Here is a 14,673-nt window from a genome sequence, read left to right as displayed (position 1 = left end):
CTTGAAAAAGTAAGATGGTGCTTCTAATTATAGTGATAGTGATAGAAATGTGGAGAAACTGGTACTTTTTTATATAAATTGGAGATAGAATTAGCAATATTTACTAATGGATTAGATGTGGGCTGAGGAAGTTGAGAGAGAAAAAAGACATGAAACTGGATGTGTGAAGTTTTATATTTCCGTGAGACATACAAGGAGAGATGGAAATGAGGCCATTAAATATGTTAGTCTAGAGCAGTTGTTCTTCAACTTCAATGTGCATCACAATCAGCTGGAGAGCTCGTTAACCTACAGACTGCTGGGCCCTACCTTCAGAGTTTCTGATTAAGAAGGGCTGGGTGGGGTCAGATAATTTGCAGTTCTAACGAGTTTCCAGGTGATGCTGAGTCTACTGGTCCAGGGTTCCCACTTTAAGAACCACTGGTCAAGACAGAGGATAATTCTTGGAGTCTAGTAGTCATCAGCATAAAGATACCACTTATATCCATGGAACTAGATGAGATTGCTTAATGAAGCTGTGCCAGGAAACAAGAGAAAGGGAAAGAGGCTCCAGATTAAGCCAAGAAAGGGTAGAGAAGAAAGACCCAGTAGAGGAAGGATCAGAGGAATAGAAAGAAAACCAAGAGTGTGGAGTTTCAGAAGCCAGGCGAGTTGAGGGTTTCAGGTCCAGATTGACTGATGATCATGATAAATACTGTTGAGAAATAGAATAAGAAGAGAGCAGTGAAGTGTCCGTCAGTTTGTCATATTAGAAACATGATTAGGAGCAAGTACTTTACAGACATTATTTCCCCAAATCCTTCAAAAATCCTATTACATTAGTTCAGCTGGCCCTCTGTATCCGTGAGTTCCTCACGCACAGATCCAACCAAGCACAGATTGAAAATATTGAACACAACTACAGCAATAAAAATAATACAAAAAAAACAAGGCATAACAACTCTTTACATAGCATTTACAGTGTATTAGGTATTATAGTAACCTAGAGATGATTTAAGGTATACAGGAAGATGTGCATAGGTTTTATGGAAACGCTACACCATCATATATCAGGGACTTGAGCATCTGCCGATTTTGGCATCAGTATGAGTCCTGGAAACAATTCCCAGCAGATAGCAAGAGATAACTGTACTGTTGTTTTCATTTTATAATGAAGGAAATTGAGGCTCAGACAGAGATTATACAGGTCGCTAGGGCCACAAAGGGCCTGAAACCCAGAATTTTTTTTTCTCCTAACATCCTAGGGAATATGAAGATTGCTGCATCCTCTACTTGCTGCTAAAACGCACAAGGCTAGCCCATCTCTGGCAAAACCTTGAAGCAGGCATCCTGGTCCTTGCTCCCCAAGGCACCCAGTACCTGTGGCTGCTCCCAGATTCTTGGCAATAATGGCCTCTTCCCTCCATGTTCACCTTCCTTCCCAGGGAGATCTTCGTGCCTCCCAATATTTTCATTCGCTTCCCAACCTCAAAACCAACCTGGACTTCATTCCTTCTTAATAGCATACACTCATCTGTGATCAAGTGATAATGGATGAAAGTGATTGCTAATCGGTAGTGTGCAGTAAAGGTGCACACTTTTTCCCCCATAGAGGTGGGGAGAGATGAACATGGTTGTCTCTCATGAGCTGCTGTGAGCTAGTTCCAGCACACCACTGGAATGAATTAAAATGTTGATTTTCAGGTAGCATATTACCATTCTAAATATGGCCTTGCAGAGACAGTGTCTTAACCACAAGTTATAGAGACTTCAGGCCATCTGCTCAGCTAGTGGAAGGAGATATTAGCAACAGGGAGGCCTGTGTACACTCTAGGCATACCTCAAAAGCAGTCACCTGCTTCCTCAGTGTCCAGTCTAGCTCAGGAGCAGAAGGTATGACAGTTTAAAAGCTAGCATTCATTACTTTCCCTGGTTTCTAGGGTTCAAGAGTGTTCCTTTATGAAGATTACAGGCTTGTTCTTCATTGGTGTCAGCAGGTGTTTATGATGGCTGGAGCAGGAATGAGAATTGGGGTCTGGAATAAGCCTTGCTGTCTCTTGCCAGGATGCAAAAGTTTGCAGTGGAGATCAGACATATGTCTTGCTCATGCCCATATGCTACTCTTCTGGAATCTGAGGAGGAGGCCACGTCATCACACAGGCAGGCATGTCTGCTGAGGGCTCAGTCCTGAGGCATGAGGGATTTCTAATTACCGCGCGTAACTTCCACTGGCTTTTACTCTTCTATTCCTGAAAGCACAGGCCACAGAATGGGTCTCCTGGGAGTTATGTGATGTGCTATTTTAGTGAACGGTGTTGTAGTAATCATACCTCATACCACTTAGTGGGGAGGGGAGTGAGTTGGTGGGAGTGGGGACAAATGAGAGGAAGCAGAGAAGAGGAGGAGAGCAGCAAGAGGCAAAACTTGGCCGTGCTGAGGGGGAGAACATGGCTGTGAGAGCAATTGCAACTTTGGAGAAGGTGTTTCTTTGCAATCTGATTTTACGGCTGTGTGCTTTGCAAGTAGATATAGTTCATTTGGGAACAAACTCTTTGAGGCTCAAGGTCATTTTTTTCAGCTGAAAAATAAAGAAGTCTGAGAAAGAATTATACTTCAGAATGGATGTGATGTCTCATGCCTGTAATCCAGAACTTTGGGAGTCTAAGGTAGGAAGTTTGCTTGAGGCCAGAAGTTCGAGATCAGCCTGGACAAAGTAGCGAGACCTTGTCTACAAAAACATGAAAACAAAAGATAAAGAATTACACTTCACTGCTTTTAGGGAGCTGATCACATAGTCAGGTCTTCATCCTTATGGGCAGCTGGAAGGATCATGGCACTGCCAAAGAAGGAAAGGACCTAATCATGGGCTATGGTTGATTTTATACCAGTTAGCCAATGCAGTGTTTCTTTTTCTGGGCAAATTCTCATTTATGGGACTGTTGTACTGTGTATAAATTGCACAGACATAGATGTCCATGGGCTGCCAGAGCTACTCATAGGATGATACTTGAAAGTCACACACTTTTATCCGATGCTCTCAGGTGCAAATTTGCCCACACATCCATGCAGGCATGCAAATGTGTCAAAATAACACTAATATTTATAATAATACTTTGCAATTCTATACTGCCTTTCATCTGTACATCTCAGGGTACTTTGCAAGCATTCATTAATTCTCCCAACATTCCTCTGAGGAAGGTAAATATTATTATCCTCCTCTTTACAGATGAAGCAATTGAGTCAGATAAGTAATTTGCCTGAGGCTAGTTAGGTAGTGTGGGTGGAAGGCTGAGATTAAGAGCTCAGAGTTCCTAGAGATGTCCATTAGGGAAGAAACCCAGCAGTGAAAACACTGAGGGCGCTGTGGCGTGCAACACACTGGGGTGTTGTTGCCAGGGGTCGCTTTTTCCTGTTAAATCTATCACCTTGGTAATAATAGCTACTACTTATTAGACATTTACTATGTTTGGGGTGCTTTACATATATCATTTCCTATGCGCATATAAAAACTAGAATTATCCCATGGGGCAGATAAGGAACTGAAATTTGCAGAGATGAACTATCTTGCCCTAGATCACTTAGTTAATAAGTGCCTGGACTGGAATTCAAACCCAGATCTGTTTGCTTCCCAAGGCCGTGTTCTTGTCCCCAGCACATACCTCATGCTCCTTTGAAAATTGCAGGGAGGCACCTTTCTACCCTTCCAAGTCTCTTCCTTTAGTCTTTGAGTCCTTATTTGTTCTGGCTGTCTACCATCAATTTCCTTGTCTTTGACAAAGTTTAAAGATTGATATTTACAGTATGTCTGATCTGAACAGATGAGTTTTAAGCACAGTAAAGGGGAATCACTAAGGAAAGAGGCATAAATCATGTCAAGAGAGAAAACTTGAATTATTACTACTTTTTGCTTTATTTTGTGTTATTTTTGGTGAAATAAAACCACTCAGCATCCTTTATACAGAAAGGGAAATACCACAAAAACAGAATATGGATTCTTCAAGTAAAAAGCCAAAGGACTTAGAGAAATATGTAAGGTGAACTTAGTTTTCCTCTAATCTTCAGACTCCTCAGAGTTCTGCTGCTTTCAGGAGGTGAACTGAGCCCTAAGATTTTGATAACTCAGCTTTCCATCAAAATGGTGTATCTCATGGGCTGGGGTAGCCATGCAATTTATGGAGTTGACAAAGGATTTCTAGAAAGATCTGGGAGCCTGTAGAATAATTGCTGATGTAGGAATGAGCTTGGGAAATGGTGCACCTCAGAGACATACCCAATTGTGACAGCATAGTCAGTGTGCAGGAGGTGGCCTGGCTCACCCTCTGCAGCAGCTCCTGGAGGGAGGATTCATAAGAACCAGCCTCAGGCCACCATTGCTTGGTTGAGAGTGTAGGGAGAAAGGTACAGGAAGGGGCTCCTAAGATTCAGCCAACTAAACCAAAGCAGATAGGATCCACACCTTTTGGAATTAGACTCTGAGAAGTTGGCTGTGTAGTTTGATTCATTTTGTAAGAAAGATAAGAAAAATCAAGTTTTAAACATGACTCATTTGAAACTGTATTTTTCTTGGAGAAGTGAGAACTAGCTTATAAAAATCAGTGATTATACAGGAATTTGAACCCAGATGACCTGTCTGTTTTGTTCAAATTCTTTTATAATTAGTTTAGTTGTAACTCCAGTGCCCCTTCCCAGCCATCTCCTCTCCTCACACAATCTATACACAGTTTCTACCATGCTGTTGTTGTACATTTAAAAGCAAGACTTAAAAAAAAAAATGATTGATTACACATAGGTAGGACTTTCAGTGCTAAAATCCAGGGAGCCCCAGGCAAACTGGGATGAGTTGGTCACCCTAGTTCATGAGGATGTTAAACTGAAAAACCCAAGGTTTTAAGGCATCCAGTTGTTTGAAACACTCCAAACTGTTAACAGACACATCCCAAAATATCAACATAAGCCCACTCTCCACCCTGCCCCATGGAAGAAATTAGCACTATGCAAAATACAGGTAGCCATAACCACTGGAAAACCTTTAGCAAAAGTCCAACATTAAATTTTTGTCTATCTTCGAAGTCACAGAATAAGGATTCTGCTGGTGTTTTGGTTTTTAGTATGAAAGAGAAAAACAGGGCTGGGCGCAGTGGCTTACGCCTGTAATCCCAGCACTTTGGGAGGCCAAGGCAGGCAGATCACTTGAGGTCAGGAGTTTGAGACCAGCCTGGCCAACATGGTGAAACCCCGTCTCTACTGAAAATATAAAAATTAGCTGGGCGTGGTGGCATGTAGTCCCAGCTACTCGGGAGGTTGAGGCAGGAGAATCGCTTGAACCCGGGAAGCGGAGGTTGCAGTGAGCCAAGATCACACCACTGCATTCCAACCTGGGCAACAGAGCGAGACTCTGTCTCAAAAAAAAAAAAAGAGGAAAAAAGAAAGAGAAAAACAGAAAGACAAAAATCCCACAGTGTTCACATATAAACATTTTGAAAAGTGTTAAGTGGAGGCAGTGCTGGTAATAGGACTGTAATGGTAATTGGCGAGGCAGCAGGGCCTACACCTTCGTTGAATGAATGCAGGGATCTGCAGAAAGCCGAGAGTCCAGTGTGAAGTGGTCGGGTTGGGTGACGTGCTCCCATACTCCTGCTTAACCACATAATCATTAAAGAGCAGAAACCTCTCCTTGTAATCCTCTCCTATAGGACAGCAGGGAGTGTTAGCATATTTGGACTGCTTCACATTCCTTCTTGCCTACTTTTGAGAACATACTACATTTTAAAACTTGTTGGTTTCTTTCATGTTTTATTTGACCCTATGTAATTGCATTCCTGAAGGAATAACAGGCCCCCCTAGTGATTTACACCCTGTATTAAATGTCAGTTTTGAAGAGACACAGTTAACAGTTTGGTTTAACCTCCTGCCTTCCCTCTCTCTATTAGCTTAGACCTGAATTTGAGCTCCAGCTCTGAGAACTCTGAGGGAGGGATGAAAAGATAAAAAATGAGCTGAAGCAGCAGCAGTGTTGAAGGCAGCCTCTCAGCTCTTGCTCTTCTTACACCTTTTCCCTGAACAAAAAGACACCCCCTTTTTTCTTTAGGCGATCTGTACCTACTCTTTACTTCTATCCCAACATGGTGGTGAGCACAGTGAATCAGAACCACATTCTGGACTAATTGGGGTTCTATTTCATATTGCCACTCATTGCTCTGGCCCCAGGGACACCAGCAATGGCCATAAACCATGGTTCTACCTCAACCATGCAGTACCCAATAAGTAGTGGGTTTGATGAAACTGGGCAGAGGGAGGGGGGAAATATTTTAGTAATTTGCCTTATTTTATTTTATTTACATATTTAGTTGCTATGTTATTGTCTATTAAAATTTCATTTGCTCTGGTAGATTCACTGAAAATATATTTAACAATTGCTTAATTACCTGTTGTAATGGCATATTCCCTGTGTGTGTCTGTGTGTGTGTGTGTGCGCACGCACATGTGTGTGTATGTGTTTAAAACCCTGTGTTATAACCTGACAGGCAACATGAGCAATCATTACTTTCAGGAGTTCATATAAAAACATGAAACAAAAGAGATTTTGTGTTAAAAACAGTTGCCTACACAGAACACGCACTAAAGTCGTCCTCTGCTCTGTTCACCCTTCCAGTTTTTCTCCAATGACCACAGTCTACAAGGCTTGATTAGAAATGGCTGCAACTTTATACTACAGAAGAATAAATTAGGAAGTAAGGGCAATTGTGCTCAATTTTCTGCCAATACAAAGAAGTGGTCTAGTGTCATCATGTCAGCACCTGAGACCTTAATCCTCAACTCCCACTCAGGAGCCACTTATAAGCCATTAGCCAAGCCATTTATCCTGGACCTCTGTGTCTAAAGGGAGAAAAATTAACCCTGACTTATGAGATGAGAACCTTTGGCTCTTTATGCGTGTACTTATTTTGATCTTATTTCCTAAATTATTTTAGGTGGTTTGTAAAATGGATAAAATATAAAAATGAAGGAATCAGGGCAAAGAGAAAATGAGGATAGGAGAAACAAGGGAATCTCAGACAAATGAGTACCCATGAAAGATGTTGGCCAACTGTTGAAATAAAACACAATCGTCATCGCTACCACTAATGCAACTAATAGCCACTGCTAAAATGGTATAGTTAACACAAGTGCTAGTACCATTACTACTGGAAACCATCGAGAATGACAATTATGGCTTGTGTTCCATTCCAAGTGATTCATATTTTCCAGTTGTCAGGTCCTGCAGAGATAGACCCTATCTCCCAGAAACAATAAAATTAAAAACTTGAAGTTCATCTTCCATTCACAAGTATCTATTTCCAATAGGCAGCTTTTACACTTGGTTATCATTTATAATTTTCTTAGTGGATTATTGTTATTAATACTATTGTTATTTTCATTATTATTCTTATTGTTAAAACTCTGATGACTATGGTTTAACACATAATAATAAAGTCTGCAGGCCAAATATATTATAACCATATTTTATAATGTTACAGAAAGAGCCTAAGACAATGATTTTGGTCTTCTTTTATTTAAATCATATCAGCATAGAAAAAGACCATGATAATCTTCCTTGTTATCATGCACACTTGCAAAAATTCTCTCCAGAACAAGACACACTTTTTTATGAAGTTTAAATTTTCACCAGGGAAAAATCCACTCATAACCGTATTCATTATGAATGTGTACTCTAAGAAAGTCATCACTTGGAAACGAGAGAATCTATATCCGGTGCCAATAATTCCCAGACCTGTTTTTAAAACCTTCTGACCCCAAAAACTACATTCTAATTAGCATCAGGCACAACTAACTGCCAGATATCAATATGTGTGTAACGACCCACATGGCTGAGATTGTGCACTGTGGAGGCATTGAGATCTGGGCTCAAATCCTTTCTCTTCTACCCTGTTTGTGGGACACATTACTTAACCTCTTGTAGCCTCAGTTGTCTTGTAGTAAAAATGGGGCTAAAGTAATAACTACAACTCATAAAGTTATTGTAGGGATTAAATGAGATAATGTATACTAAGAGGTTAATATAGTATGTGTGTGAGTGTGTCTGTGGGTATGTGTGTGTGTGTGTGTAGAGAGAGCACTGAAAAAGTGTCAGTTACGTCTATACACGCTATTTTCCTGTCTAAAATTTAAAATTTAAGATAGGAAAAATTCAACTTCTAGGAATTTCTTATTTATTTATTTATTTATTTATTTATCTATTTAATAAAAACATGTATTGCTTATATGGTAGGTACTGCTTTAAAGATTTTTAAAGTTTACTTATTTAATCTTTATAAAATTTAAAAATTTTTTGTATTTTTTAGAGAAGCCTTTGTACCTCATTTGATTACTTATTTTGTGATATTGTAGAGCTGCTCATCAATACCAGTGTTTCAGTCTCTTGGCCTTTGGAAGTTGAGGCATATATAAAAGCACATATTAAGTGCCCTGGGCCAGTTTGATATGTGATATGTAGAGTGAACCTATTGCTTTGTAAGGTGAATACTCATTATTTCCATTCTAAAATTCTAGATTGTCATATAATGGACTTTCTTAAAATTGTCTTTCTAGGGCAGGGTTAGCAGTTTGTGAAACTGATCAAAGCAATATTCTAAAATCTCTGCATCTGTTGTTTTAATTTGCATCTGATAGTGGTTGAGCATCACCTGGTGTGTTTATTTGGCAGAAAGTTTCCTCTTCCATCCTCTTCCAAAGGATGGGAATTATTTGCTGCCATCCTTTGCCCATTTTTTTATTGAATAGCTTGTCCTTTCTAACATTATTTAATTATTTAATTTAATTTAATTAATTAGTGTTATTATTTTAATATATTTTACAGGTTTATTATATTTATATATTTGAACATTTTAATTAGTAATAATCATTTAATATTTTAATATTATTATTGCTTGCAACCGTTATTTAACTGTTGATACTAATCCTTAATGTATATCATATATAAGAATATATCTTATTGTATATAAAATATCTCTTATAAAAGTAATTATGTTCGTTTTAGAAAATGCAGAAAAACAAAAGAAGAAAATATTTTTCATATAATTTCCACAGCTAGGAATATCTTGATGACTATCCTTTTTAGTCCTTTTGCATGCAAATGTGTATGTATTTTTTAACATGTTTTATAATCTGACTTTTCTTATTATCTATATATCTTGCACATGTTTCCATGTTACTGCTTATCTACAATATAATTTTAGTTTCTGGATAGAATTCCATTATATTGCTGTACCATAATTTATTTAATAATCTATATTTAGACAATTTTGGCAATTTTTTAAAAAACTACTTGATGCAATTATATTATTTATTTATTTAATTAAAAAATTTTTTTTTTTACAGACAGGGTCTTTTTCTGTCATCCAGGCTGGATTGCAGTTGCATGATCATAGCTCACTGCAACTTCAAACTCCTGGGCTCAAGCAATCCTCCTGTCTCAGCCTCCTGAGTAGCTGGGACTACAGGTCTGTACCACCATGTCCAGCTAATTGTTTCCTTTCATATTTTTTTAGAGATATGGCCTTACTATGTTGTCTAGGCTTAATTACTTATCTAATATTTGTCTCTTCTGTTAGACTCATGACTTTTACCCTTTCTGACTGCAGCTCAGGATAAGAAGTACGTAGTAATCTGTGACCCAGCACTCACCTGTGTATCTGACATACGCATGTGACACACATATAAGTGGAAAAAAAGTCATGAAACAAAACTCACTTTCTGGTGATTTCTGTTCATTTCAATATCATTAAAATTTTTTTCTGGTCACAATCTACTAAATTTATTTCATGATCCACAGATGAGCTTTTACCCTCAGTGTGAAAATCAGTGCCTAAGTCACTTGTTCCAGGGGAACAAAGGCTTCGCTTGGCACACAGGAGACATTAATGCATTTGTATTGAAGGAACAGCCTGTCTCAAAATCTTTCTGTTCATCCGTGACGACTGGTTAAGCGGTATAATGTATGGTTACCTCTAAGGTAGAAGTAGACTTCAGAGTCTGCCTGACTTCAGAAGTCAGACTGTAAGGGTTTAAATACTGGCTCTGCCATGTACTAGCTGGTGACCATATGTAACTTACTTGACCTCTCTGTGCATCATTTTCCTCAACTATAAAATGAGGATAATAATAGTGCCCAACTCATGGGATTGTTATGAAGATTAAATAAGTAAATTTAAAAAATATTTAAAGCAGTACCTGCCATATAATAAACAATATGTATTTTTATTAAATAAGTAGATAAATAAATAAGAAATTCCTAGCAGTTGAATGATTAAATCAAAAGATATGTAAAAACTTAAGGCTTTTGAAATGTGTAGGTAAATACCACCCATCCCTCCCTCCTCTGCTTTCTGCAATATTTGAACCAGCACTAAAGACTTGTAGAAGTGATATCCTGTGGTGATATTCTCTGTTTATCACTTACCTGAGGATGTTTGGGCTGGTTAAGAGTTTGAGTGGTAGTGACTCAAATAGTGCAAGAAGAGAGGTCTCAGCCAGTTGCTCATGAAAAGAGCATTGAGGGGATGCCTGTCGACACTGGACAGAACTCTCTGGCAGCATCAGGGTAGGTGAAACCTCAGGGGTACTTTGCAGAGGGAATGGGAGGATCTAGCAGATGCCAGGGCAGTAAGACTCACAGGCAAACACTCCTCTCCAGGGCACATCTTTCTTACTGCCATAGTCGCTACTCTGCCACTTCTTGCTCTAAAATCCTGTCTCAAATCTGCAAGTAAATATCTAAATCCTATTTAGTCTGTGTAGATAGGTTGCTTTGTGAAAAGCAGGCGTCCTCCTGAACTACACACGCTCACGGACACATACACACAGCATGTTGCTTTCTGTTTTAGTATTTGGAGAAATACGTATTCAATTCAAGTTCCAACTTGTCTACAAAGTCTCCCCTGACAACTTCAGCCCAGGTGGATCTCTCTTTCCTCTGAGCTTTCACAGCAATTTTAGGCAGTACCACAGTATTTAGTACTTAATTATACACTGTCTGGTTCTGGAATTGTCTCAGGGTATTAGTCGTTTCCCCCAACTATAGGGTAAGTTCTTTGAAATCAACTGCCATGTCTTATATTTCTTTTGGATCCCTCGTTGGCTTGGCATGTAGTAGGTCTTTAGTAAATGGCCAAAGATCAGTTGATTGATCCAAGTGTACATTGCGTGAGATTTGCATTGAAATAAAATTACATCAAGAAAGATGTTTGCCATACTTTACAACTTTCATAAAATAAACTCAAAATGGAGCAAATACTAAAATATTTTAAAATCAAACAATGACACTACTAGAATAAAATATGTGTAAATTTATTTATAACAGTGGAATTAATGAAATGAGCCCAGCCTTCCTAAACAATGCAAGCCTGGAAGCCATTAGAAAGAAATGATGGATAAATTTGGTAATAAAAATTTTAAAACTTTTCTACGGCAGACTTCGTTAATTTATAAGGTCTTGTACAAATCAAGATGAGGAACAACCCTTTGTCTCCCCAACCCAAATGGTAAGAGGGTGAAAAATGGCTAAATTTTCTTTCCAGCCTTGTCCTTCACTTGTCTACAAAGGATCTTTCACCTCAACTGAGGATCTTGATCCTGCACCTTCTTCAAATTCTGTCTCCTTAGCTATGTCTTTCTCCTTTCTTCCCTTATCAATTTTCCTTTATGCTCTGAATCTTGAATATTCAAAAAGTAAGAGACTTTGTGGTAGTGTTTTAAGAAAAGAAGAGCTTCCTTTGAACTTACTGCAGTTGGCAGAAGTGTTAGCAAGTGACTTTCAGTGGGCATCCCAGCCACTTATGCCTTGGATATCAGTGTCCAACATTGCATGGTTGTCAGTGGTTAATATCATTGGCTAAATGTTGTGTGGCTAACTTTCCCTGAGTAGTGTGCTTTACCCAAAAGTCAGTGTATTAGGTGCTCCACTGAAAAAGGCTATTATTATAACACCACAGCATGTAATTTTGGAAAACTTGGAATATCAGAAATCATATGCAACACTTCATTTTAGGGTGAGAACTACAGCATATGCAAGAAAGAGAAAATCGTGTCAATTTTTAAATGTTTGCTTTCTAGTTTTAATTTTATTCAGAATAACAGAATCAAAACAGGAATGTGTTTTTTTTTCTTATCGCCAAGAGAAAACTCAAGTCTTCCTAGTGTTACCAAGCAATTGAAAAAGAGCTACTGTTCATAGAGAAGATGCTCAAGACAGAGGTGAATAGATGAGCTCTGTTGGATGATGTTTTTGAGGATATTGTTAAGAAGGTTGGTGTATAAATAAGGAAGTCACTGAAATTGATCTAGGTTAATTTTAGTTGCTTTCAGAACCCATTAAAAAGCATCATTGTTTATCAAGTGGAAAGAAAAGTTGATAGTGAGAGAAAAGCTTATCTTTTATAGAGTATAAACTATTACAAAGAATAGGGAGGAATGAAAACTATCGGGTTAGAATACCTGAGAGTGTTCCCTTAGAAATGCCAAAGTCCTGACATTCTGATTATTTCAAAGAGCAATGAAAAGATATGAATGTACAAAAGTGGATGCCTTTGTTTTCCTTTGGGGGATCCTTCAGTATATCCTGGAAAATGTAGTTTTCTCAAACCATTTTTATTCAGGAAATTTGGAATTTTTTTTTTTTTTTTTTTGAGACAGAGTCTCGCTCTATCGCCCAGGCTGGAGTGCAATGGCATGATCCCAGCTCACCACAACCTCTGCCTCCTGGGTTCAAGTGATTCTCCTGCCTCAGCCTCCTGAGTAGCTGGGATTACAGGCATGCGCCACCACACCCGGTTAATTTTGTATTTTTTTAGCAGAGATGTGGTTTCTCCATGTTGGTCAGGCTGGTCTTGAACTCCCAACCTCAGGTGATCCCCCCACTTCGGCCTCCCAAAGTACTGGGATTACAGGCATGAGCCACCGTGCCCGGCCGGAAAATAATTTTTTAAGTTCATAAATATCACCGACTTTCAGCAGGGCTGCGGCTACCGTGTTCTCTCACGTGGGCATCACTGGGCTGTTGGCCTGGACCTTGCAGCCACAATGGATTCAAGTTCGAAATATGGCAACTTTGAAAGATGTTACCAGGCGACTAAAGTCCATCAAAAACATCCAGAAAATTACCAAGTCTATGCAAATGGTAGCAGCAGCAAAATACGCCCGAGCTGAGAGAGAGCTGAAACCAGCTTGAATATATGGATTGGGATCTTTGGCTCTGGAGAAAAAGCTGGTATCAAGGTGCCTGAAGACAACAAGAAACACTCCTTATTGGTGCATCCTCAGATCGAGGACTGTGTGGCGCTATTCATTCCTCCATTGCTAAACAGATGAAAAGCGAGGTTGCTACACTAACAGCAGCTGGGAAAGAAGTTATGCTTTTTGGAATTGGTGACAAAATCAGGGGCATACTTTATAGGATGCATTCTGACCAGTTTCTGGTGGCATTAAAAGAAGTGAGAAGAAAGCCCCCTACTTGTGGAGATGTGTCAGTCATTGCCCTTGAATTACTAAATTCTGGATATGAATTTGATGAAGGCTCCATCATCTTTAATCAATTCAGGTCTGTCATCTCGTATAAGACTGAAGAAAAGCCCATCTTTTCGCTTAATACCATTGCAAGTGCCGAGAGCATGAGTATCTACTATAATATTGATGCTGATGTGCTGCAAAATTACCAGGAATACAATCTGGCCAACAGCATCTACTACTCTCTGAAGGAGTCCACAACTAGTGAGCAGAGTGCCAGGATGATAGCCATGGACAACACCAGCAAGAATGCTTCTGAGATGATTGACAAATTCACATTGACATTCAACTGTACCTGCCAAGCTGTCATCACAAAAGAGTTGACTGAAATTATCTTTGGTGCTGTAGCTCTGGATTAATGAAAATCAAGTTCCACCCTCAGACAAGGGGTAAAGAAGGAAAATTCAGCCAGCTGATTTTGTTTTTAGCTTACTGTTGTCTTTGTCAGAAGAAACTGTTCCTCCATTGTTTTAATTACTGAAGACAGCAAGATATTTGTAAATTATTTTACAATAAACAACTTAAAATCATAAATATCACTTATCTTCATGCACTTGTGTGCAAGATGAAAGGCAGTATTTATATGGTACATTTTGTCTACAGATGTGGAGACTTTAAAAATAATAAAATCCCAATTTGCTGAAGAAACAGATACAAGCATGATGTGTCATGTGATGAGTCTCAGGTGAAACCTGGCAGTGACCCTACTAAATCCCAGGCCATTTTTCAAATGCCAAAGTGAGTTTCTGGGCCACGGATTAGCCAGTCCCTTTAACGATTGTTTTCATAGGGTTCCATTCATTTTGGTTAATGTAAACACTCTATTATTTTTACTATTTGGAAGGTAGATGTATTAATAAAAATTGAAATCTGATCTATCATCTGTATTTAAAAGTATTTAAAAATACTTCAATGTGGCATTCTGTCAATTGGGAGGTAAGTGGAATTCATGAAGCCCAAAGGGGAACAGGCTTCTGTTCCTGTGAAGGTCCACTAGCCTACAAGGCATGGAACAGAGGGGCAGATGAGAGCCACCCATAGCACACAAGCCACAAAGCAAGGCTGTGAGTTTTTTCAGGGGAAGTTCATTCTTACGTCAAATCAGAGTATGGTGGAACAGAAAAGACTCCTGCT

General features: G+C 39.0%; 1 pseudogene; it reads left to right on the top strand.

Moving 5' to 3' along the window:
• The first annotated feature begins 13,009 nt into the window (after positions 1–13,009).
• Positions 13,010–14,022, top strand: LOC100461913 (ATP synthase subunit gamma, mitochondrial-like; annotated as a pseudogene).
• Positions 14,023–14,673: the final 651 nt, after the last annotated feature.

Source organism: Pongo abelii, chromosome 15 (genome assembly GCF_028885655.2).
Source record: "Pongo abelii isolate AG06213 chromosome 15, NHGRI_mPonAbe1-v2.0_pri, whole genome shotgun sequence".
Classification (NCBI taxonomy): domain Eukaryota; kingdom Metazoa; phylum Chordata; class Mammalia; order Primates; family Hominidae; genus Pongo; species Pongo abelii.
This window is presented reverse-complemented; position numbering and strand designations above follow the sequence as displayed.